Consider the following 25,484-nt stretch of genomic DNA (forward strand, 5'->3'; position numbering starts at 1 on the left):
GCTCGCGGGCTCTAGAGTGCAGGCTCAGTAGTTGTGGCACATGGGCTTAGTTGCTCCACAGCATGTGGGATCTTCCTGGACCAGGGCTCAAACCCGTGTCCCCTGCATTGGCAGGCGGTTTCTTAACCACTGCGCCACCAGGGAGATCCCTGAAATTGTTTTAATAAAACTAATCAAAACTGTAGTAGGGAAAGTTTGTATATGTGGTTTTAGATAGATAGACAGATAGATAGAGATGTGTGTGTGTATATATATATACGTGTGTGTATATATATATATATATATATATATATATATATAAAGCTAAGACTATGCTTGTTAGAGAGAGAAGAGAGGAGGGGAGGGGAAGGGAGGGGAGAGGGGAGAGGTGATCTGAGGCAATTGTCTTTACATCTTTGGTTGTTGAGCCTTCCATATAATAACCATAAAGAAAGCATCCATGGCTCTGGCTCTGGGCTGAAATGAACTGAGAATAAGGGCCTAATATAACCGAGCAGGACTTCATGGTGCCTTCCCAGGACAGATCCCCTCCCCCATATCCTCTGCTCTAGCTCCTCTCTGAAGTACCTAGATAATAGTATCTGATGCATATTTTCTGCGTTGTTCTACAGATGCTAAAACCACCACCAAATGTAAGAAATTAACTACTTGATGATCATAAGCACACAGCCCCCAGACCTACTGGTGCCTAAGGACTGATAATGTTAACCCCTGTAATACCACCCTTGTTACCTCACCATCAACCAATCAGAGAATTGTGCACGAGCTGATCACATACCCTGGGATGTCCCTCCTTCACCTCACCTTTAAAAATGCTTCACTGAAACCCAAGAGGAGTTTGGGTGCTTTGAGCACTAGCTGTCCTGAACTCCTTGCCTGGAGCCCTGCAATAAACGTTGCACTTCCCTTTACCACAACCTGCTGTCAGTACAATGGCTTTACTGCAAGCAGACCCAAGTTTAGTTCTGTAACACTAGTACTTCAATTCTACCTCTAGTACTAATTCAATATATAACAGAGACAAGTCATGTAACCTCCCTGTGTTGCAGTATCTGAACTAGATTCTACTCAAAGGGTAACAGGCTCCTTCCATGGGGGTCTATGGTAATTTACACTTTATAGCACTTTCAAAAAGACAGAAAAAATAGCAGAGGTCTTCCACAGATTTTCTATTTCTACAAAAATAAAACTATCCTCAACTCTACTTATGATTCTTATTGGCAAGAAAGATATAAAACCAACTGTCTACATGAAATACAATGACATTTTAAAAAATAAAAAATGTTGCCTAAAGTGTTAATTTCATATTAAATCTGCAAAGCACATTACCATCAAATGGACAGGGGATAAATGGAATGACCTTTTTATGCTCTTTTCCAAAACTGAAGACTATGACTGTGAACCAGACTCTGCAAAATGTGGCAAACAACTCCACATATTAAAAATGCCACAAGTGTCCACTGCAGAAAACATAAAAAAAGGATAGATATTTATTTGGCAGAAACAATGATCCTTTCTTGATTACATACTTCTGATACAAATTACTAACAATCTGTAAAAAGAAAATCTTTATTATCAAGGCAGTATTTTTGCACATACTGAAAGAACAGGAATACAGGTATAGCAGTGCTTCTAAGCTTTATTTGGAAAATCATATGTCACACTAAAACAATATCTATTACTTCTTAGGTTTTGCTTAGTGTCTCCTTTTCCTGATAAATCTGAAAATCTGTGCTATCCTTTATATACGAAGATAAAAATTCATCATTTAGAGTATACTGTATTATTTTTCTAATCGTTATATTAAATTTTGACAAGCCATCCATACACACAGATTTAGTATTTCTGTGACTAAGAAGTACATGAGGGATGTTTGAAAATAAGTATGCCATGCACTGTCTATAGCCATAAAAATTTTTTCTTTCTTAAAAGTAAGCCAGTAAAACATCAACTCTGTAACTCTGATTTCTCAATATCATATGGTAATCACATACATTAACCAAAGCAGGAATGGGAATGTTAATAGAGTTGGCTATTAAGTTTTTTTATACTAGAAAGTTACCATTTTAGCTATGTATGTCTAAGATTATTCATCCATGAATTTACTCTCATTAATAACAAAACAGTTGAATTCTGTGCCTGCTTACATAACCACATTTCTTCATACTGAGTCAATCAGCCTACCACTGTAAAGGGCCACAAGTTATGACCGGACTTTTAAAGTGAAATGTTAAACATCTGAGTACAAAAACAAAACGAAAACACTTGAAATTTCATCTGTGGCTTAATTAGGCTCCTAGTTAAGCATGTCCCCCTGCCCCCCAACAAGTCACATGTCTATGACACAACTTCTTATAGCCATCAGCAGCCTCTCTGCAAATATATTTTATTCTCCTAGGATACAGTTTAATTCTAGCATTTTATTAAATAGATTCTGACCCTCACTTACTTGATTGCCTGGGCTTCATAAAAGGAAAAACTAAGTGTAATTTAAAAAAACAACAAAGCAAAGAGAGGCGAATTCCACTGAAGAATGACATGTTACAAAAATACATTTTCTTCAAGAAAATTTTCCCCATAGAACCAACGTTATGAACAGCAGTTAGACTTCCAGACTCATTTGTAAAATCTGATGTGAACCTTTATGTAGCTGAACTACAGAACCTTTTCAAACTCTTAATCCTAGGCAGTTGGGAACCATTTGAGAACAAGACAGTGTTTACTGTTATTGTTATTGCTAGTGAGAATCATAATATCCAGTAAGCTATCACTTACCAAGTACCTACTACGTGCTAGGTATTATGATGAATGCTTTACATACTTTGCCTCATTTAGTTTTCATAGCCACTCTATGATACAGGTATTATTTTCATCCTACAGGTTAAAAAAATGAAGATTTGAAAAAGTAAGTGACTTGGTTAAGATCATATAGTTGGGAAGTGGCAAAGTCATACCCAGGTCAACATGGCTTCCAAAGTCCATGCTGTCTACTACTCTGCTATACTGCCAAGCTTCAAAACACCTACTTTTCTTTCCAGAGCCGAAATTTCCAGTCCTTCAGCACAGGTTATCCCAGCTACACACTAGAAGAAATCTTTCTGATATAATTTGCACTGGATATATAATAACTAAATCCTACCAGAAGTAGCATTTGCATTTTTTCAAAAGGAGGCAATTTAATTCAATTCAATTCCAGAATGGTATATTAGATAGTGAAAGAAAAGCAAGCAGAACAGCCTGCATCGGGAAATAGATCAGCCCTACTGGAAGTGGACATCTATACTTGTCTCACTGGCATCTCTTGTTTTTTGGAAATATCTCAACTCCATTCAGTGTGATACTGATAGAGCCATCAATCACGTGTCCTTCCACCCCCAAACCCTGGTGACAATGAGGTTTTTGGGTTACCCCTACCCCTCGGAGATTTTTTTTAATTGTCACTGGGAAAAACGACAGTCATTCACACTTATCTGAAGTCTCGAACTATATGAATGATAGACATTTGGACGCATGCAGTCCATGGAGAGTACTTGCTGGAGAATAAAGCCATCACAAAGGAAAGTAAAAGTGAACAAGGCAGACAAAGCCTTGGTGAAACTGCTTGAACCTTTGCATCCCACCATGACTGAGGTTAGAGATTCACCTCTGGTTTCACAGTAGCTACCTGAGCCAGTAAATTTTGACTAAATTAATCTGTGTTAGATCTCTCACACTCACACCCAAAAGAACCCTGACTAACATAGGTTTCTGAGTGTTTGCTCTTGAGGTCTTCTTCCTCTGGAGTGCTTTCACTAGTTCTTTTCTTTATTCATTCCAAGGAAGAGGAAAATACAATCAATTTCAATTTCAGACCAAGGATGATTAGTAAAGGGAAAATACAGGGATACTGAATAAGTCTGGGGCAGTTAAATGCATTCTTAATAAACATACTTTCGTACTTAAAATATCTATGTACAAAAATCTGGAAATGGCATGATTCTCATCCATAAGTCATATTTTAGTCATGATGTTTGATAGAAAATCACGTTACAACACCACAACTTCATAAAGTTATAATAATAAGGCAGTAGCAGAGTATAAAATGTAGGGAAGTGTTTATTACAAAGCAAATACAATTCAGCAAATGTTTGTAATGCATTTAACTTGACTTTTTAAAATACACATTTTACATGACTTAAATATTCTTTTTAAGTTTTTGTTTCTCAATTTCTGTCTTACAGATAAGTCATATAGAAAGTAACAATACAGCTATCTCAAAGTTTTAAAGAATTTAAGGTTTGAATTCTCATCTTTTTCTCCTTTCTTTCTGGATTAATTCTTCACCTTCAAGTATTAGTTGCTTTTCCTTGTTAATATTTTGTGTACAAAAAGGTATATATAACTAAGATATAAATAAAAAGCTAACCTTAAAAATGTGGTGGCAATAATCCATGATGCCAATTCAAAACGATTTAGCATTTACATTTCAAAGAAACTAGGACTTTTGGTTGCCAACGATAGAAACCTACCCCCTGAACTAGCATAAACAAAAAGGTAATATATTGGCTCAAAGGATTAAAAGTGTATAAGTAGGAATGGCTTCAGTCATAGCTGGATTTAGGCTTCAAAATATATCACCGGGGCTCAATTTCTCTCCCTCCATCCTCTCAGTTCTACTTTCTGATATGTTGGCTTTCTTCTCAGGCTCCATTAGATGTGTAAGGCTGTAGTGCTTGATGCAGCTACAGCCATTTTTCAACATATACTGATATATACTCATCTAATCTGAACCAATCAATGTGTGTAAGGAGATACAACGTGCTGATTGTTTAGGTGTAGGTCACACACATCATCTCTGATTTGGCTGGCAGGTGTGGCCTTACCCTATGAGCAAGGAAGGGGTGGATTCTTCGAAAGAAAATCAAAGGGATAACTACTAGACCTCATCAATGAAATTGGAAAAGTTGCAGGATACGAAATTAATGCTCAGAAATCTCTTGCATTCCTACACACTAACAACAAAAGATCAGAAAGAGAAATTAAGGAAACAATCCCATTTACTATCTCAACAAAAAGAATAAAATACCTAGGCATAAACCTACCTAAGGAGACAAAAGACTTGTACTCAGAAAACTATAAAACACTGATGAAAAAAATCAAAGATGACATGAATAGATGAAGAAATATACCATATTCTTGGATTGGAAGAATCAACATTGTGAAACAGACTATACTACCCAAAGTAATCTACAGATTCAATGCAATCCCTATCAAATTACCAATGGCATTCCTCACAGAATTAGAACACAAAATTTTACAATTTGTATGGAAACACAAAAGACCCCAAATAGCCAAAACAATCTTGAGGAAGAAAAAAGGAGCCAGAGGAAATCAGGCTCCCTGACTTCAGACTATACTACAAAGCTACAGTGATCAAGACAGTATGGTACTGGCACAAAAACAGAAATATAAATCAATGGTATAGGATAGAAAGCCCAGAGATAAACTCACACATATGTGGTCACCTGATTTATGACAAAGGAGGCAAGAATATACAATGGAGAAAAGACAGCTTCTTCAATAAGTGGTGCTGGGAAAATTGGACAGCAACATGTAAAAGAATGAAATTAGAACACTTCCTAACATCATACACAAAAATAAACTCAAAATGGATTAAAGAGCTAACGGTAAGGCCAGACACTATAAAACTCTTAGAGGAAAACATAGGCAGAATACTCTATGACATAAACTATAGCAAGATCCTCTCTGACCCATCTCCCAGAATAATGGAAATAAAAATGAACAAAAAAGAATGGGACCTAATGAAACTTAAAAGCTTTTGCACAGCAAAGGAACCCATAAACAAGACAAAAAGACAGCCCTCAGAATGGGAGACAATATTTGTAAATGAAGCAACTGACAAAGGATTAATCTCCAAAATACACAAGCAGCTCATGCAGCTCAATATTAAAAAAACAAACAACCCAATCCGAAAATGGGCAGAAGACTTAAACAGGCATTTCTCCAAAGAAGACATGCAGATGGCTAACAAATACATAAAAAGATGCTCAACATCGCTAATCATTAGAGAAATGCAAGTCAAAGCCACAATGAGGTATCACTTCACACCAGTCAGAATGGCCATCATCAAAGGAGGGTTCCCTTTTCTAGAAACAATAAATGCTGGAGAGGGTGCAGAGAAAAGGGAACCCTCCTGCACTGTTGGTGGGAATGTAAATTGGTACAGCCACTATGGAAAACAGTATGGCGGTTCCTTAAAAAACTAAAAACAGAACTACCATGTGACCCAGCAATCTCACTACTGGGCATATACATGGAGAAAACCATAATCCAAAATGATAGATGTACCACAGTGTTCACTGCAGCACTATTTACAACAGCCAGGACATGAAAGCAAGCTAAGTGTCCATGAACAGATGAATGGATAAAGAAGATGTGGCACATATATACAATGGAATACTACTCAGCTATAAAAAGGAATGGAATTGAGTTATTCATAGTGAGGTGGATGGACCTAGAGTCTGTCATACAGTATGAAGCAAGTCAGAAAGGGAACAACAAATATCGTATGCTAACGCATGTACATGGAATCTAAAAAAATGGAACTGATGAACCCAGTGACAGGGCAAGAATAAAGATGCAGATGCAGAGAACAGACTTGAGGACACGAGGCAGGGGGTGGCAGTTGAAGGGGAAGCTGGGACAAAGTGAGAGAGTAGCATTGACATATATACATCACCAAGTGTAAAACAGATAGCTAGTGGGAAGCTGCTACGTAACACAGGGAGATCCACTCGATGACTGGTGATGACTTAGAGGGGTGAGATACGGAGGGTGGGAAGGAATTGCAGGAGGGATGGGATATGGGGATATATGTATAAATACAGTTGATTCACTTTGTTGTACAGCAGAAACTGGCACAACAGCGTAAAGCAATTATACTCCAATAAAGAGCTTAAAAACAAACAAACAAAAAGAATGGCCATCATCAAAAAAAATCTAAAAACAATAAATGCTGGAGAGGGTGTGGATAAAAGGTGCACTCCTCCCACACTGTTGGTGGGAATGTACACTGATATAGCCACTGTGGAGAACAATATGGAGGTTCCTTAAAAAACTAAAAATAGAACTACCATATGCCCCAGCAACCCCACAACTGGGCATATACCCAGAGAAAACCATAATTCAAAAAGATACACGTACCGCTAGAGAACTAGCAGCATGGTGTCCGGCTGCAAGACTGGCCCATCCGTCCTCAACCACAACTTGGCCAGTTTAGGGGCCAAGTGCCTCCAGATGCTGGACTCTGGGGCCAATTATCTGCAATTGAATGTAATGGATAGGCATTTGGTTCCCAACATCACCTTTGGGCACCCTGTGGTAGATAGTCTCAGAAAGCAGCTAGGCCAGGACCCTTTCTTTGACATGCACATGATGGTGTCCAGGCCGCAACAGTGGGTAAAGCCAACGGCTACAGCAGGAGCCAATCAATATACCTTTCATCTCGAGGCTACTGAGAACCCAGGGGCTTTGATCAAAGACATTCGAGAGAACAGAATGAAGGCTGGCCTTGCCAGGAACTACAGCTGAGTATTTGGCACCATGGGATAATCAGACAGACATGGCCTTGGTTATGAAAGTGGAACCTGGGTTTGGAGGTCAGAAATTCATGGAAGATATGATGCCAAAGGTTCACTGGTTGAGGACTCAGTTCCCATCTTTGGACACTGAGGTTGATGTGGAGTAGGCCCTTACACCACCCATAAATGTGCAGAGGCAGGAGCTAACATGATTATGTCTGCCAGTGCCATTATGAGGAGTGAAGACCCCAGATCTGGGATCAACCTGCTAAGAAACGTTTGCTCAGAAGCTGCTCAGAAACATTCTCTCGATCGATGAAACCACAAGGAGTCCAGTGTTTCTGTTTATGAGATCTCCTTTTTACTGGAACAAGAATATTGACTACCAAATCGTACCACAGTTGAGGCAGTGCTGCTTTTATGAGCAATTATTCATTCCTGTGACTAAATGTTCCAAGAGGTCAGAAATTCGTGTGTATAACTACATTTTTAGTGATGAAATTTAAAGATTACTGTGGTAAAATACTGTTTTTACTGGGAGACTTGATTTTTATAAAAAGTAAAAATATGGCTATATTAAGGTTATGAACAGAAATGTGTCTTAATGCCCAAGGAAGACATATTAGCTACTATGAAAAAAAATTTTTCTGAATTTATAAAAAGAATTTTCTTTTGTTTCTTGGCTGCTTTCTGAAAGCAAAGGAAGTCCTTCTGTTCTTCCTGTTTCATGTTATTTCTGATTTGTGTATATGAATGATAACTAAGTTTGGAATCTGGATGGGATGGCTCTTCTAGCTTCGAAAAGATCTGTTTTTTACTTTGTACCTTATATTTGATACAATAAAAAAGCAATTTATTATGAAGTCCAGGGATTTTCAGGTGGTCCGTTCTAAAATACAAGCTCAAGCTTAAAAAAAAAAAAAAAGACACATCTACCACAATGTTCATTGCAGCATTATTTACAATAGCCAGGACATGGAAGCAACCTAAATGTCCATTGACAGATGAATGGATAAAGAAGATGGGGCACATATATACAACAGAATGTTACTCAGCCATAAAAAGGAACGAAATTAGTTGTAGTGAGGTGGATGGACCCAGAGTCTGTCATACAGAGTGAAGTAAATCAGAAAGAGAAAAACAAATACTGTATGCTAACGCATATATACGCAACCTAGAAAAATGGAACTGAAAAACCTAGTGGCAGGGCAGGAATAGAGACGCAGACTTGAGGACACAGGGAGGGAAGGGGAAGCTGGGATGTAGTGAAAGAGTAGCGTTGACATATGTACACTACCAAATGTAAAATAGGTAGCTAGTGGGAAGCTACTGCAGAGCACAGGGAGATCAGCTTGATGTTTTGTAAAGACCTAAAGGGGTGGGATGGGGAGGGTTGGAGAGTGACACAGGAGGGAGCGGACATGGGGATATAAGTATACATATAGCTGATTCACTTTGTTGTACAGCAGAAACTAACAACACTGTAAATCAATTACTCTCCAATAAAGATGAAACCCCCCCCCAAAAAAAAACTATACTCAAAAAAAAAAAGAAAAGAAAAGAAAGAAAATTAAAGGGATGTTTTTCAGAATATGAGGAATACAGGCCAAATACAAATAACTTTTCATAATAAAAAGTATGTGAACAAAAAATAACATCTACGAAAAATGCTTTGTTTTTCAGTGCTGAAATATATGAAAAATTTCTTGAAAATAGTATTCTTTTTTTTTAAAGATTTACTTTTTTATTATGTATTTATTTATTTTATTTTTGGCTACATTGGGTCTTTGTTGCTGTGCACGGGCTCTCTCTAGCTGTGGTGAGTGGAGGCTACTCTCCGTTGCGGCATGCGAGCTTTTCATTGTGGTGGCTTCTCTTGTTGCAGAGCACGGGCTCTAGGCATGTGGACTTCAGCAGTTGTGGCACATGGGCTCAATAATTGTGGCTCATGGGCTCCAGAGCGCAGGCTCAGTAGTTGTGGCACATGGGCTTAGCTGCTCCACAGCATGTGGGATCTTCCTGGCCCAGAGATCGAACCCATGTCCCCTGCACTGGCAGGTGGATTCTTAACCACTGTGCTACCAGGGAAGCCCCCAAAATAGTATTCTTAATTAGATGTTCACTGTTTCCTTCTGATACCAGTACTGAAATAATTAAAGCTTATATTTTTCCCCTTTCAAATTCCCTTTTGCAATGTTAACTGAAATTCACGGTTTTGACAGCTGTGGCTACCAAAAAAAAAAGAAAAGAAAAAAAATAGGATATATTTCCAAATAGTTAGAGATTAAGCCCAATTATTGCCACTAATAATTGCACCAGTCAGAGTTCTTGGTTGCAAGAGCAGGCGTAATCTCTGTTAAGCAGAAAATGACACATAAATGATGAAGCTGAAGAAACAGACCTGGGAAACAAGCTGGAACTAAAGAGTGCTAGGAGGCCAAAACTGCCACCAAAATCATGCTGAATGAAAAAAAGAGTTGGGTTAGGAAGCCTTTGCTGAGAATGCTGGCGTTACTACCACTGCTAGTAACAGTGCCTCATTTGTAACTGTCCCCTATTTCTTTGCATTGCTTTTTCAGATGTGAATTTTCATGCAGAGATTTCTAACCAGATAAGCATAAGTCATGTGCCTAAACTCAAGCTGTATCAAGAGCCATGAGAGGGATGATTGCAGCATTTTGGCTTCCACTGTAGAAGTAGGACTTCAAGCACTTAGAATAAACCCTAACATATAATAAGCCCTTAATAAATGTAATTTATTATTCTCATAAAAGCATGGTTTAAGTAATTATGTGGCAAATAATGCTTTTACCATGATACCATATGACTGACAGATCAACTTCATTAAAAACAAAAAACAAACAGAACAAAGATATTTCCCAAATTACACAACTATTGGTAGAAAATAGGCAAAAACTGATATTCTGAATCAACTCTTGGCTCCAATTCCTACAGAAAGAATTCCTTAAAAATAAATTCCATCTCTTTCCCCCCAAATATATTCTGCCTCTACAACATAATTTAAGTCAAATGGGCTTATTAAGGCAATCAATAAACAAGAGGCATCAAAACTTGACCTTCTGGGGTAGATTATGGCAGGTCGTAAACAAGTTACTTCTTTCTCCACCATGCGTATAATAGGTTAATTAGTCAGTCACTTACTGCAAAGTACCTACCAATGTTCATCTACATTAGTTTCCGTTACAGCTACCGGAAACCAAGAGAGTCAATATTCTGTTGTAAACTGACAGAAAGATGTGTTATCTCACTCCTAAAGATTCCTGTCCTAGACTATGGATCTACATACTTAGAGGGAAAAAGCTGTCACCTGGCTCCTATATTACCACACTGCTTTTTTGATTGCAGGGTACAGTTCATTATTATCCTCTTAGAATTCTACCCAAGACACAGAGCTATAATTTAAAGAAAATAAAGCATACGATATAAAGGAAGTATTTAAGAGGAAAATCTGGTTTACAACATACAGTTGTTTAAAGTACAAGTACTTGGAAGCCAGCAATTTTATTTATAAAAAAGCTTTGTTTAAACAAAAAAAGACAGAATTTAATTACTACAATATGTTTTCTCAACTCAGTTAAATATAAACTACATTCATTTTCAAATTTGTGCTGTGAGTTTGAAGTAGCATATGCTGAGAATATAGTTACATGTAAATGTTAATACATGAAGTAATTAAGAGATCATTTAACCTGCTTCGTAGTGGTAGCCCAAACTCTGTCATTCTTTGTCATATTCATATGTAGATAGGTTGATGGGGATTCTTTTACAGCAATAAAGTAGCTGTGTAAATGACACAAAGGTTTACTTTTAAACACTAAAATATCTTCAGAATCCACTTAACAGTATTTACTACTCCATAAAACATGGTAGCAATCTCTGTACATATGTGCAATATTCGATTGTACTTTAATGAACATACTATTATTATTTTGTGCAGAAATGAGAAATCTACAAAATGAGTACAATTTCACTGTTCTCTGCTCCTCTATACATTCATTAATTTATCTTATACTTTTAGGTGTACTTTCAGCTGTCAAATAGGTCCTTATTATAAAAATTTTGTAACATTACTTACTAGAGTATTAGGAGCTGAGAAAAGTCTAATATATTTAGGTAGAAAACAGAATTTCTGGTGTCTCTTTTGGATATATGTATTTCTTAACTGTTTTTAAACTGTATTTTATTTTTAGAAAAATAGATAAAAATCTTTTATCTATAGTTGTTCATTTAGGGGCATACACTAAATAGTAGTCAATAAATATGTGATTTAATTTAAAATGCCATAAGAAACAAAATACTCAACTCCCTAATAAAAAAGTTTGAAATTATTGCATAAAAAGCAAAAAGCAGAGGATGACAAAGAAAAGTGTATATGCTATACAGCTATTATGCCCTATTGAACATACTGCTTAATAACTCTGGTAGAGGAACTAATTGTTGTACCTCCACTTAAAACTTATTATTATACACTGCCAATGAAAGGAAGTTTTATAAGGTCAAAGAAATACCAATCTACAGAGCTATGGAGAAATAAAATTGTTCACTTATTCAGTCATTTCTTCAACAAATATTTCTTGAGCTCCTTACAAGTATCAGGCCCTATGACCAATGAAATCCCTACTCTTTAGAAGCTAACACTAAAAGACATGGGAAGAAAGACATTAAACAAATTACAAATGTGACAAGCGCTATGAAGAGAAGGTATAAAGTAGGAGGACTAAGCCAGGTCAGGTCAGATCAGGGAAAACCTCTTGGGAAATGACATTTGATAACTGAACAGCATGCTCAAGGAGTTAGGGAAGTCAAGGAGAGTGTAGAAGAAAGAGAACCTGTAAAAACCCAGAAAGGCAAGAAAAAATCAGGCGTATCTGATGAAATGAAGGAAGTGCATATGACAGAAAAAGAGGAAATAATAATATGAATATAAGGCTGGGATATGAGACTCTCATAAAGTAATGAGAAAGCTGTTAAGCATTACTAAGCAGGAAGGTAAAATAAATTTACAAAAGCAGAGAGTACTGGAATGGTCTAAAGATAATGAAAATAAACAACTTGTTTAAAAAGTCTGTGAGGAGATGAGAAAGAGGGTGCTATCTCAAACAGCAGACTTTTGTTACTTTTATTTGACGCTGGATTCATTTGAGCATGCTTAAATGTTGATAGTAAGAGGCCAACGGAGAGGATGATGGAGGAGAGAGAAGTCACTCAGACACATGCAAGAGAAGGAACTCAGAGCTCAATAAATTATTAAGCAACTCATCAGCCAGTGTGTTATTTTCTCAAACAATGCTTAACGCTTGAGGGCAGAGTAAAGTCAGATTTACACAGAAGCAGAGTTCTTGCTGGTGGGTTCAGGGAAGACTAGGCCGCTGAGAAGAGAGTAAGTGACGGATCAGAGTCTTAGACGGATAAAGAAGAAAACGGAAAGAGTAAAGGTCAGTTAAAGAGTTCTCAACAAGGGCATGTGGGAGAAACAAATCAGAGGCAAGATGTCTGTTTTGTTCTTTCAAAGTTGGAAAATTTCTGATCATGGCCCAAAATGAGCCTCTGCACGGGCAGAGATCAATCCTAGAGCTAAGCAGATCAAGGAATTTTCCACCTGAGTGAACTCTGCATAAGACCCTTCTTCTGTGATGCTTTGTTGGCTGAGAACTCTACCAAGAAGACAGCCTGGAAAACTCTTTCCTCCTCCCTGCCCCACCAAGGCTGAGGAGAAAGCACAGTGGGACCTGAGAGAAAGGGAAGCAAGGAATAGTGTGCTTGAGGCTTCTCTTGATTTTCCAAACTTTTTTGAAAGACACTGATCCTTTTGTTCAAATAGTATCTTCCATAGAAATACAAAAGCGAAAACAAAAATATAGATGGGAGTACGACCAGGGGCCTGTTAAACTCCCCTTGCTCATCCTCCATCTTCCCAAATCCTTGTATCTAGCAGCCACCTAGGACTTCAGAGCACAAACTGCAAAAAAGTAAAAATTCCATGCCTTCTTAAAACACACATTCTTGCTGGGATCATTATGGATCACTTAGGTTAAGACAATATAGAGATCTATGGGCACAAAGCTGTAGCAAATCCCGAAGAAACTTTCTTTATACCTCCCTTTCTATACTTAGCAATAGGATCTATTTGTCTTTGGAGAAAAACTTGTAATGTGCCAAAAGTTTTATTAGGCATTTTGTGTATGCATTTGCATTCAATTCTCTCCAAATTCTGGTAAATAAATCATATTTCCATTTTGCAAAACAAGAAGTTGAGGCCCAAAGAGGTCAAGTAACCAGGCCACAGTCACAAGCAAAAGGGGTCAGGATTCAAGGGATCTGATCCCAAAGCTCGAAAGTCCATTACATCACATTGCCTCCAAGTTCATAAATGTCACACTGTTCCTCCATTACCATTTATATATAAAACTCTCTCACTAAAAGCCCACAGAATGTTTTCTCATAAAAAAAAACAAACATTAAAAGCAGCTCAACCCTTGAGAATTATCATATAACTTCCAAAAAATAATAATAGGACATAACATAGTCATTCTAACAGATCTCTGCTCAATCTGTTTCCTTTTAGTAAATAATGATTCTCTCCACTGCTGCTAGAATAAAAGCTGACGTTACTTTCATAGTGTCCTTTACGTCTTATTCTATACCTACATGATTGATAAGGTTTCATCCTAGAAGTTAGGATAAACCAGTATTATTCACCCAGAAAAGTTGGCTGGAGATAAATCTCCAACCACTAAAATATGTTACATAAAACTAACAAAGGTCATGGAAACAAATATTTGAGAAAATAATCACTGAATAATAGGATCATGAGAAAAAGGAGCCCAAGTTAATCATTCTAGAGGAAAGCTGATTTTAATCAGGAAAGAAAAAAAAAGTTAGATACATAACTAAGCAAAATAAAGGAAAAATGGATACATAACTAGGAAGTAAATACAAAAGAATTAACATGCTAGATTTTTTTTAAAAATAGAGAACTATGGACCAGACAGGAATATTTGTCATTTTTCTACATGTGACTAGAGTAATAAGTGCATCTACTAAACTTCCAAAAATAATCCAAGTAAAATGAGGTCCTGGGATATCTCATTACGTATAACTGTTTCCAATAGTCATTTATAGTATTTCTTCTCAAAAGCATCATGAATTCAATCCTCTCATATTTGTAACTTAGGAACAACACAGTCAACCGTAGATTATTAGCCATAAACAGGAGACAGACCAAAATGATTAAAATTTACACAAATTCTAAAGGGAATTTATGTTTGGCTTAAAATAACATCAGTCTCTTCTGTAATCATGGAAACACAATCTCAAAAAAGTTCTACACCATTTCTGATCAACACTAATACTATTTAGGTAGCCCTACTACTGTACAGTACTTGAATGCACTAATGGGAGAGAGATCTCCTCATGTGCTGCAAAGGAACTGCTTTGTAGATTATCAGCTTTCCAGAAAACCCAAAACTGAATGTAAAATGCATATCCATTCATTCACGCGTTCATTCAACAACTACGGACTAAATGTTGACTATGTGTCTGGCACTGGCGCTGTGGTAAGTTTGAGGAACACGTACAGTGGTGAACACAACATCAATGTCTATTTCTTTCAAATGTAAACAAACAGCATTCTCTCAGAACAGAGCTTTCTTTGGAGAGAAAGTCACAAATTTAAACCGAACACTACTTGGAAAGTCTTCACCTTTATTAAATTCAAGGAGGCCTAAAATTCACTTTCATAAGGATACAGATTATTTAAATCCTTCCAATGGTCCCTTGGAGACTTGGGAAATATCACATTGAAAATAAAAACAAGATTGACTTTCATTTTAATGAGTTCATATTCTATGTAGTCACTGAAATTCTAGGACATTGAACTAGCTAAACCCAGATTTTAAGAACTATTTACACATTAGAATTTTATTCTCAAGGAGTTTGCTAAGATTTTTAGGTTTTAGGTCCTAGAAACCCTTTTACCTCTCAATTCTGACGGTCCCTTTAGCATCACCTATGAATACTAACATTTCATATTTCAACTATAATGTCAGATATTCTATGTTCGTGATAATTATTTTCTATATTCTCTGAAGAGCCAATGGCCTCTCTCACCAACAATCTATCTTTATGATTACATATTAATTTATTATTTTCACTTACCTTCTGGACAATCTTTTTTTCCATTTGACGAAGAATTTTAATCTTTTACTTGACTTTCTAACTTTTTAATCTTTGTGGGTACCAATATTACTTTAAACACCCCCAAAATCAGGGGATCTCCTAATCGTCTTAGCAATAATGAAAGTTTCCTCTCTGTGTAATCTTAATCTTACTGTGTAACCTTACTTTAATGTACTAATGATTTTAATCACCTTAATTGACAGCTTCTTTGACCAAACACACACACACACTCTTCCCATTTCCATAAACAATACTACCATCCATCTATTTACATAAACCAGAAAGCCAATGATGCCCTTAATTTATCTTCTCTTTCTCCCTCACCTCACCCCCACCTACCTCCCTTCCCCAAACTTACAAGCAAGCTAGTCTACTTTCAGCTCCTAAAATAAAGATTTTTCATCTTGCCTTAGGGCATATAAATATTTAACCATGTCTACTAAAATAATACTCCCCCCTCCTCCTCTCAATGGACCTAGTTCCTTCTCTTTTTTGGGTTTCAACTTCAATGTCATCTCTTCAGAGACTACCACACCTAACAAGAGTCTGGTCCGTGATAATTCAATCTTTTCCCCCTTGTTTGTGCCCTTCACATGACATACTTCAACTGACAACTACATAATTTGCCTGTTTACCTATTTGTCTATATATGGCCCCCAGGAGAATGTAAGCTCCACGAGAGCAGGAACTATGTCTGTCTTACTCTTTATCTCCAGTTCTAAATATGCCTAGTACATATTAGAGGTTTAGTAAATATTTATTGAATGAATGAATAAATAATGTAAAGTTTAATTGAAAAAATGCTGAGATGAAAGATACAAAGCATTACCTTGGTCGGTAAAAAGGACATATTTCCAAAGATCTCAAAAAATTATCCAAATTATCCAACAGAGAAGTAAAACTGAGAAATAGATTTGTGATTAAAATGAATGAATGGCAAGAATAAAAAAATTTTTAAATAAACGTTTCTCCATTTTCTCCTCAAAATGACAACAAAAAGTTCCCTTTAATATGACAATAAAAACATAGTCAGTAGCTGATAGGATACTACAATAAACATAATCCCCCTCAAATGTCCCAAATCAAAAGGACTGATTTTATGAAAACAGTTTTTAAAAACTCATTTTTTTTTAAGTCAGGAAAATTTTTCTCCTTTTTACTTTAGTTTAACTACATTTGTTTTTGAAACAAACTGTAAGATTAGAGGCCACAAAAATATAAAAGCTCATGATTTCTGAAACATTTACGAATGAATTACTAATAGAAAATGTCACAAGTTGTACTTTGATTTAGGTAAATATTATTAAAAATGTGAGGGACCACTAGAGTCTTGTGTGAAAAAGTGAATCCATTATTCCAGAAAAATACAGGACAAAAATGGAACTGGGAAAAAATGTCCACTTCTTTTATTTTACTCTATTTTAGGGACCTCTATTTCAGTGGAATTTGGTGTTAAAAATTCATTCTAAGCAATAGCGCACTGACAATTACAGATTCAGTTATATTATTGCTATTAGATTTAAATCATATCCATACTGTTTTTTATAAACTTGAATATAAGTAGCCTTGCACTCAAAAATGTTTATTCATACAACTAAAAAATGTACACAGATAACCTATCAGTTTCTAAGTGTACAAAACAAGTACAAATGACTATTAACCCTGAATTAAGACACAAAACTTCATTACTGACTGTCCAAAGATATAGAAAACTCTCAAATGAAAACCTAAAATCCTATTTTAGATTAAATGTTAATACATTTATAGTAAGCCTTCATTAGCTCTCAGTAGTAATCCTTGTAATACCAAAAAACAAAACAAAAAAAAAGAGAGAGAAAAGCTTCCTTGGTCCTTATTCTTTGAATTGGAATATACTTAATTCTACTTCAAAGCTGATTCACCACCGTACAACCTACATATAAACGTGTTAAATTTAACTGCACTATGACTTTATTATACTGCTTTACCCAAAATTCACCTTTCAGGTATTATCTGTGAGTTTCTTTTTTATTTTTCAGAGCCAAGTGGCATTCCTTTAGTCTTTGCAGATTCCATAAGGTAGATTCTACCTTAAGGTTTATTGAATATACCTGGTGTCAAGCACTGAGCTAATAAGCTCTTTACTGGCTTTATTTAATGCTTGCTGTAACTCTTACCTAAAATATAGGTACAATTACTATCCCATTTTACATATGAAAAAAAATAGAGTCTGCAAAAAAGATGGCTTATTCAATGTAACAAAGCTAACTGGTGGTAGAGGATGACCTTCAACCTAGGTCTATGTGGGACTGATGTCCATGGTGCTCTTAACTATTTTCTTACCACACTTATGTTTTAATTCATTCTTTTCTGTCTCCTTTACTTCTCCCTCTCCCCTTCAACTGTAGGTAACATCTTTGAGACTCTTCTGGTTTTCTACCTCTATTTCTTTAGTAAGCTCATATATCCTAACAATTTCAACATGATCATATAGATAAAATCCTAAAATCTATATTTTGGTCCTTTCACTTTAGTGCTATATTTCTAAATCCCCAAGGGATATATTCAATTAGATAACCTAATATTATCTCCAAAATCAGCACAGATGATTTCCAAAGTCCTTTACAACTTCATCTTCACAACAAAAAATTCAATTCATCTTAGTCCTCATCCAAGTGATTCTATTTCTGTCCATGGAAATAGTATTCGTCTACACTCTCCTTCCCTTCAGTCTCAGTATTAAACTAAAATCTAGTCCTATTGCTTTTCCCCCAGATGTGCCTTGTGGGTTTGAATTTTCTACTTCATTCCTACTACGACCACCTGATAACTCAATCTACCCTGCCTTTCCGCCCCCAGTATTACCTTACTTCAATCCTTCATGCTCACCATCACAGAATGATCTTCCCCAAACACAATTTTTATCAAGTCATTCCGTTTGAGAAATCTATAAAAGCACTCCAGTGCCTACACATAAAAACTACATGGTCTTCAAGGATCTCCTTAATCCAACCTCAGGTTACTAACAATTCCTACCATGTGCCTTCCACTCTCATTAGGCTGCTCCCTTTATTCTTCCCCAAGGCTTCTAAGCTCTCTGCTGCATGGAATAACAGCTCTTCTCCCCACCACCTACTCATACCCTTCAGCATGTCACTTCCTCCACAAGTCTTGAATAAAGCTCACTCCACATAGGCTCAAAGATGCTTACAGATAGAAAATACCTGGCTACTGTCAGGAAACGTGGGTTCTAACTCTGGTTCTGACATTACACAGTAGTGTGACTCTGGGCAGATTTTTGAGGTAACAACTAGTCCAGACTGCTGTTTCTTCATCAGTAAAATGAGATGCTGAATTAGATTATGTCTAAAATATTTTTTGGTTTAAAAATTTTTTAACTTCAACAATATTTACTCACTACTTTAATGCTTAATCGTGCATTAAAGGTTTGTATCTATATTTAATCTTCTTTACTAGATTATAAACTTCCTGAGAATAAAAGTTATGTATCATATGTTTTTGCAAACTCAACAAGACATAGCATAGTGTTTGAGAAGTAGATCCTTAATAAATACCGGTGACTGATTAACTCTGACAACTCCTCTGTCTATTATCAAGCAAGATAAATACAATAATAGCCTTTTAAGTAATAAAACCTTAAAATAACTTCATAATTTTCAAAATCAAGAAATCAGGGTAAGAGGGAAAGTTTGTTTTTTTTTCTTTCCTTTTCTTTCATTTTCTTCAATTAATTTAAGCAGCAAAAGATAAAACAGGGGCTGAGAATTTCTTTCTAGGAAGCCCATAAGAATATATTCGCTAATGTTTAGTCATAATCAGTACTGCAGAAAATTACTCTGTGGAAAGAGTGGCAAACTCTAGCTCAGCTCTTTTAGGAACTTCTATAGCAAAATACTGTTCATTTTTATATTGGTTCCCTTTCAGTTATTTTATTTTGTCTGGGATTATAAAATTACATAGATAAACATGGAGCCAGAATTACATTTAAAAACATGCTTACTTTGTATCCCTTTAACACAGAATATCTGAAATCCATATGTCTCTGGTCCAGGTGCATTACAGAATAACATGTATCTAATGCAACTGAATGAGTAAGACATACAATGTTATGTTTTCAAACTCTTAGGAATGAAAGATGTTTCTCTGAATACATTCTTAGTGGCTGTCCTCATCAACCGTATCTGACCCCTCCTGAGAATAAGTCAGGGCTTCAAGCTTTGTGTTAAAATCTTATTATCAAACAAATTCTCCTTAAGGTTACTAGAAAAAGCAGAACCAACTACAAAAGGCCTTATCTAGGCTAAAAAAGAAACTTTGCCAGAGAGGCTGTATTTCCTGGTACTATAATTTTAAGTACCTGTTAGGAATCAGAATGGTACAGTTTTCTCATAGACAGGAACTCAAAGAATGGGTTCTATCACCCATATTATATTTATGTGCCAATTTAAGAAATTATAAATATGTACACATAGATGGGAGTAAACATGCGTATGCAAACATAAAAACATACATTTTAGGATATCTTCAGGTAGCGCAGCATACAGCCCATTGTATATTACATGACTTTCTTGTATTTTATTTAATGTGATAATTTCATAATAATTTTATAATTATTTCAAATATTTGACACAACCACCTACTTTAGCAAAATATTTAAATAAGTTTTCTTTAGGGTTCCAATCTTACTAAGTTAATGACAGAATCTTACATGTGGAAAAGAACCTAGAGTCACAGATCTAACACAACTCAGAGTAAGAGCTCAATAAATAAATATTTATCTACTTGATTTTTAACACTAGAAAGATTAAAGGAAGATAATCCAAACAGAGGTGGTTTCTAATTTCAACTCCATCATTCATTTAAGCAGTTGGCTCCTTTACATCTCATTTTCTTGCTCTCTAATTTGCTCTACCTACCACATAGCAATATACATTTAAGCATTAGGGAAATGGAAGAACTACAGAAATTAAGATATTATTTCTTTTATAGATATAAACATCCAGAACCCAAATAATTCTCAATTGTAGCATGTATCCTTCTGAATTCTATTTTTTTTAAAAGTTATGGCAGGTGATTGTTATTTGAATAAAAAACTATTTAAAGCCAAGCATGCATGGATACAGTTTATTTATTCATCTAACAAACATCTGACACTTACTATGTGCTGTGTGGTACATTAAATACCAAGGGTAAAAAGATGGATAGGGTGCTATGGCTTGAATGTTTGTGCCCCCTCAAAGTTATATGTTGAAATCCTAACCACCAAAGGTGATAGCATTAGTAGATACACTTTGGAAGGTGCTTAAGTCATGTGGACAGAACCCTCAGGACTGGGATTAACATTCACAAAAAGAGGCTCCAGAGAGATCCTTAGCAGCTTTTGCCATATGACGACACCATGAGTCTGATACTCAGAAGAGGGCTCTCACCCGATCATGCTGGCACGCTGATCTGGGAATTCCACTCTCCAGAACTGTGAGCAAGAAATTTCTGTGTTTATAAGCCACCCAGCCTGCAGTATTTTGTTATAGGAGCCCAAATGCACTAAGACTTAACATAAAAAAAAAAAACAAACAACTCAGTTCCCTTGTGAGATGAGACATACATAAACAGATGCATGTTTAAAGCAAAATGGTCACCTAGCACTGAGGAAGGCTTGAGCAAACAAGGAAAGAATAGATGGCATTCAAGTCTTAAAGGATGAGCAGATATTTTCCAGATGGTAAGGGGAGTAAGGGACAGCAGAAGGAACAAAATATGCAAAGGAGAAGAAAATGATATTTGGAGACCTTTGAATTTCTCACATATCATAGCTTAATAATTCTTTATATTAAACTTCCTGTTTGAATTGCTTTGTGGTTTCTGTCTCCTGATTTGACCCAAAGAAATAAAGACAACAGTAGTCAAAAATAAATAACTTATTACTTGAGAATGAGTAACATGAGAACTAATAACCAGGAATTTTTTTTTTTTTTTTTTTACAAATACTAAAAGGAATAAATTAAAGTAAAGCATTTCTTAACAGTACAACTTTATAGGCCCTAAACATCAGGAAACAAAGAACTTAACACTTTAGAATAAGAATTTGAGGTATATGATAAAGTTTTAAGAATACTGGAAAATAACGACAAATAAAATTGAGTTCAAGTACCTAGACATGAGGAAATATAAAATTAAAGGCCTCAGAATAACATGGACATATTGCTAACTCAATGAATATTATGTTAACTACTTCAGGTTCTATTTGTTAAAGCCTAGAGTAGAACCATGAAAAGGCCCAGAACACCAAGAAGGTCAAGTTGAGATTCAAACACAGAACAGCCTGCTTTCAAGTCAACTTTTCCTTCTGCTGTCATTTTTTTAAAAATTGTAGTAAAATATACACAATAAAGAATTTACCATTTTAACCATTTTTAGGTGTACAGTTCCGCGGCATTAAGTACATTCACATTATTGTGCAATCACCACCACCATCACCTCCAGAACTTTCTCATCTTCCCCAACTGAAACTCTACACCCATTAAACACTAACTCCCCATTTCCCTCCTCCCCTGCCCCTGGCAACCACCATTCTATCTACTTTCTGTCTATGAATTTGACTACTCCCGGTACCTCATATAAGTGGAATCATACGAGATGTGTCCCTTTGTAATGGGTTTATTTTACTTAGCACGTCTTCAAGGTTCATTTGTGTTATAGCATGTGTCAGAATTTCATTTTTTTTTAAGGCTTAATAATATCCCACTGCAGGTACAGACTATATTTTTTATCCATTCAACTATCAACAAATACTCGGGCAGCCTCCACCTCTTGGCTACTGTGAACAATGCCACCATGAACATGGGTGCACAAACACCTGAGCCCCTGCTTTCACCTCCTCTGGGCACACACACAGAAGTGTAACTGCTGGACCATATGGTAATTGTATGTTTAATTTTTTGAGGAATCACCATGCCATTTTCCACACTGGCTGCACTATTTTGCCATTTAATAAACCCCTACTTCTGTGCCACGTACTGTGCTGTGTTTTCATATAAGGACATCTACTTATTCATTCAATTCATGTGTGGTTATTTACTGAGTAACTACTACATGTTGAGTACTGTTCTAGCCCCCGTTGACTTCCACAGTGAAAAAAAAAAGCCACTGCCTTAATGGACTTTATATTTCAGTGGGGTGACAGACACAAAAATAAGAAACAAATACATATCAGATAATGATAAATTCAAGGAGGACAAATAAAACAAGGTAAGGAGACAGAAAGTAATGGGCAAGTGTTTGATATAGAGTGGTAAGATATTCCTCCCCAAATGATGACATTTAAGAAGAGGCCTGAGGGAAGTGAAGGAAATACAATAGCCATGAGAGACTGAAAAGAGCAAAACAGACTTACTCCCCAGCAAACTAGTCCTCCATATCTGCTAATTAGCCATAAAATACAAGTGTTTAAAAACAAAACAGTTAATCTACCATTTTAAATGGTTTAAATCAATTTCAAACTTTGAGTAAACATTTAGAATTCAACCACCTCTTTATAGAGAAGTTAAAAAAGGACACATCAATAGACAAATGAAGGCTGCTAGCTCTGATAAACACTGAGTCAGAGTGGCCTACTATTCCGGAGGTAAGCAGGAGGGTTAGGAAAGGGTTTCTGTAAACACAGCAACAGACAAGTGAGAGAGACATAAATTATCCAGGTAAACTCTGATGTCATCCTTAATAACTCACTTTCTCTCACGCTTCACCCAACAAATCCTACCATCTTTACCTCCAAAGTATCTCCAAATCCCACTTTAACCATCTCTACCACTGTCATTCTGGTCCAAACCACTTTCACCTCTTGATTGAATTATTATAAAAATCTAGTAATTGGTTATTCTGCTTCTACCACTGCTTTTCTACAACCTCTTCTCTGTACGGTACCCGTACTTAAATCTCTGCAGACTGTAATCAGATTACCCATCTCTTCTGTTCAAAATCCTCCACTCCAGTTTTTACCAAGGCCTATAGGCACTACCAGATTCCACGTCCTCCCACCTGCCTTATTACTCTCACCTTATCATCGGAAACTCTTCCCACACACACCCTACCCCACCCCAGCAGTTTCCTTGCTATTCTGGGACTACTACATACACACTTCCATCTCAGGGCCTTGGCACTTGTTGTTCCTGCTACTAGATTGTTCTTCCCTCAAGATGTGCACACCTCTTTCAGGTCTCCAGTTAGATACTGCCTTATTAGAGAGAAAGGCCTTCCCTATCTAAAATAGTACCCCCTTATTACTCTCTGTCTCCATACTCCACTTAGTTTTTCTTCGTAGAATCTCTCACTATCTGATAGAATATACACTTGTTTAATGTGTTTATGTTCTTTCTCTACGTACCAGAAAGAAATATCTAAGAGGACAGGGACTTTGCCTACTACTCTATCCCCAATACCTAGAAGTGCCTGGCACACAGTATTCATTCTGTTGGATGACAGAATGAATGAACGAATTCTTATTACTAGTATTCTCATTGTGCTTATTCCAGGGGAGGCAGTAGAAACAATTAAAATGTATTAACAAGGAAATTAATACCTAATACTTTGGCTTCCTCTGTTAGCACATACAATTGTATTTGCATTTGTACAAATATATTTACAGAAAGTGGATGACTTATGAAACTATAACTCCTCTACGGAAAACAAAGAACACGCTAGAATTTTGGAAAGATTTCTGATCATGGCTAGAAAGGTTAAAATTGAAAGCTACCAAAACTGAAGGGCAAACACCAAGTATCAATACTTCATTGTCTAGGATGCAAACTAGGGTTTTTTTTAAGCTATTCACAGTGTGATGGCTGAAAATAACCAATTCTCTTTGAATATAAATATATCTATACTAACTATATAAATTAAACTGCATGATCCAGCCCATCAAAGCAAAGTAAAAAGTTTAAATGCCGAAAATCAGGAAACTCCAAAGTTTATACTCCACTCTAATACTAACTTGCTTAACTTGGCTTATATACCATTTAAAAGGAAGGTATAACAGGAAAATTGAAAATTACTACAGTCAAAGAAATAATGCTGAAATATGACTGCTACAGGAAGTATACCTTAGGAATTTCCTGATTTCTAAGAAACAGTTTCATATCAAAGCTTTTTCATTTGTAAACTACCTTAAAAAGGGCATAAATGGGAACAAAAGGCAGCTGTTAGATGAATTAAGACTATGACTTTGTCTTGACCTTAACTTTTTATCTAAATATTTTCATTATATATTAAAACATGAATACAAAAGAGATTATATATATTTCATTTATATTATCATCAACCTCAATGAAGAAAAAAATACTATCATAATTTTAGATAGTTTAAATTTTATAAGCTTTACAAGAGCAAAAGACTAAGATTTGACTATATTACATAAAATTATTAAAGATGTCCTCTCATACTATTTCAAACTATGTATTACTCTATTACTCAAAGTTTTACAAGCATAACAGCACTAAAATATCATTAAACAATTTTTCAAAAAGCTAAAAAAGCACAGAGAGTTCAAGCTTCAAAGCCTATTTCAAATGAGTGATGTAAATTATTATTTTTAATTTTAACCTACATATAGGCACAGCCAGGACTCAGGAGCACAGGTCCCTGTGCACCTCTTCTTCATGGCTCCTGGCCTGGTCCAGGGCTGTGGCTACAGAAGAAGACATCCCAGAG

The 25,484-nt window shown here is 36.0% G+C and overlaps 1 protein-coding gene and 1 pseudogene across 3 annotated transcripts in view; one reads left to right on the forward strand and one right to left on the reverse strand.

The window, feature by feature from the left end:
* The window catches only part of COMMD10 (COMM domain containing 10), a 180,383-nt gene that overhangs the window by 83,799 nt on the left and 71,100 nt on the right, over window positions 1-25,484 (reverse strand). The window lies entirely within an intron of this gene.
* On the forward strand, window positions 7,222-7,899 carry LOC130854259 (ribulose-phosphate 3-epimerase-like; annotated as a pseudogene).

Source organism: Hippopotamus amphibius, chromosome 1, assembly GCF_030028045.1.
Source record: "Hippopotamus amphibius kiboko isolate mHipAmp2 chromosome 1, mHipAmp2.hap2, whole genome shotgun sequence".
NCBI classification, from domain to species: Eukaryota; Metazoa; Chordata; class Mammalia; order Artiodactyla; family Hippopotamidae; genus Hippopotamus; species Hippopotamus amphibius.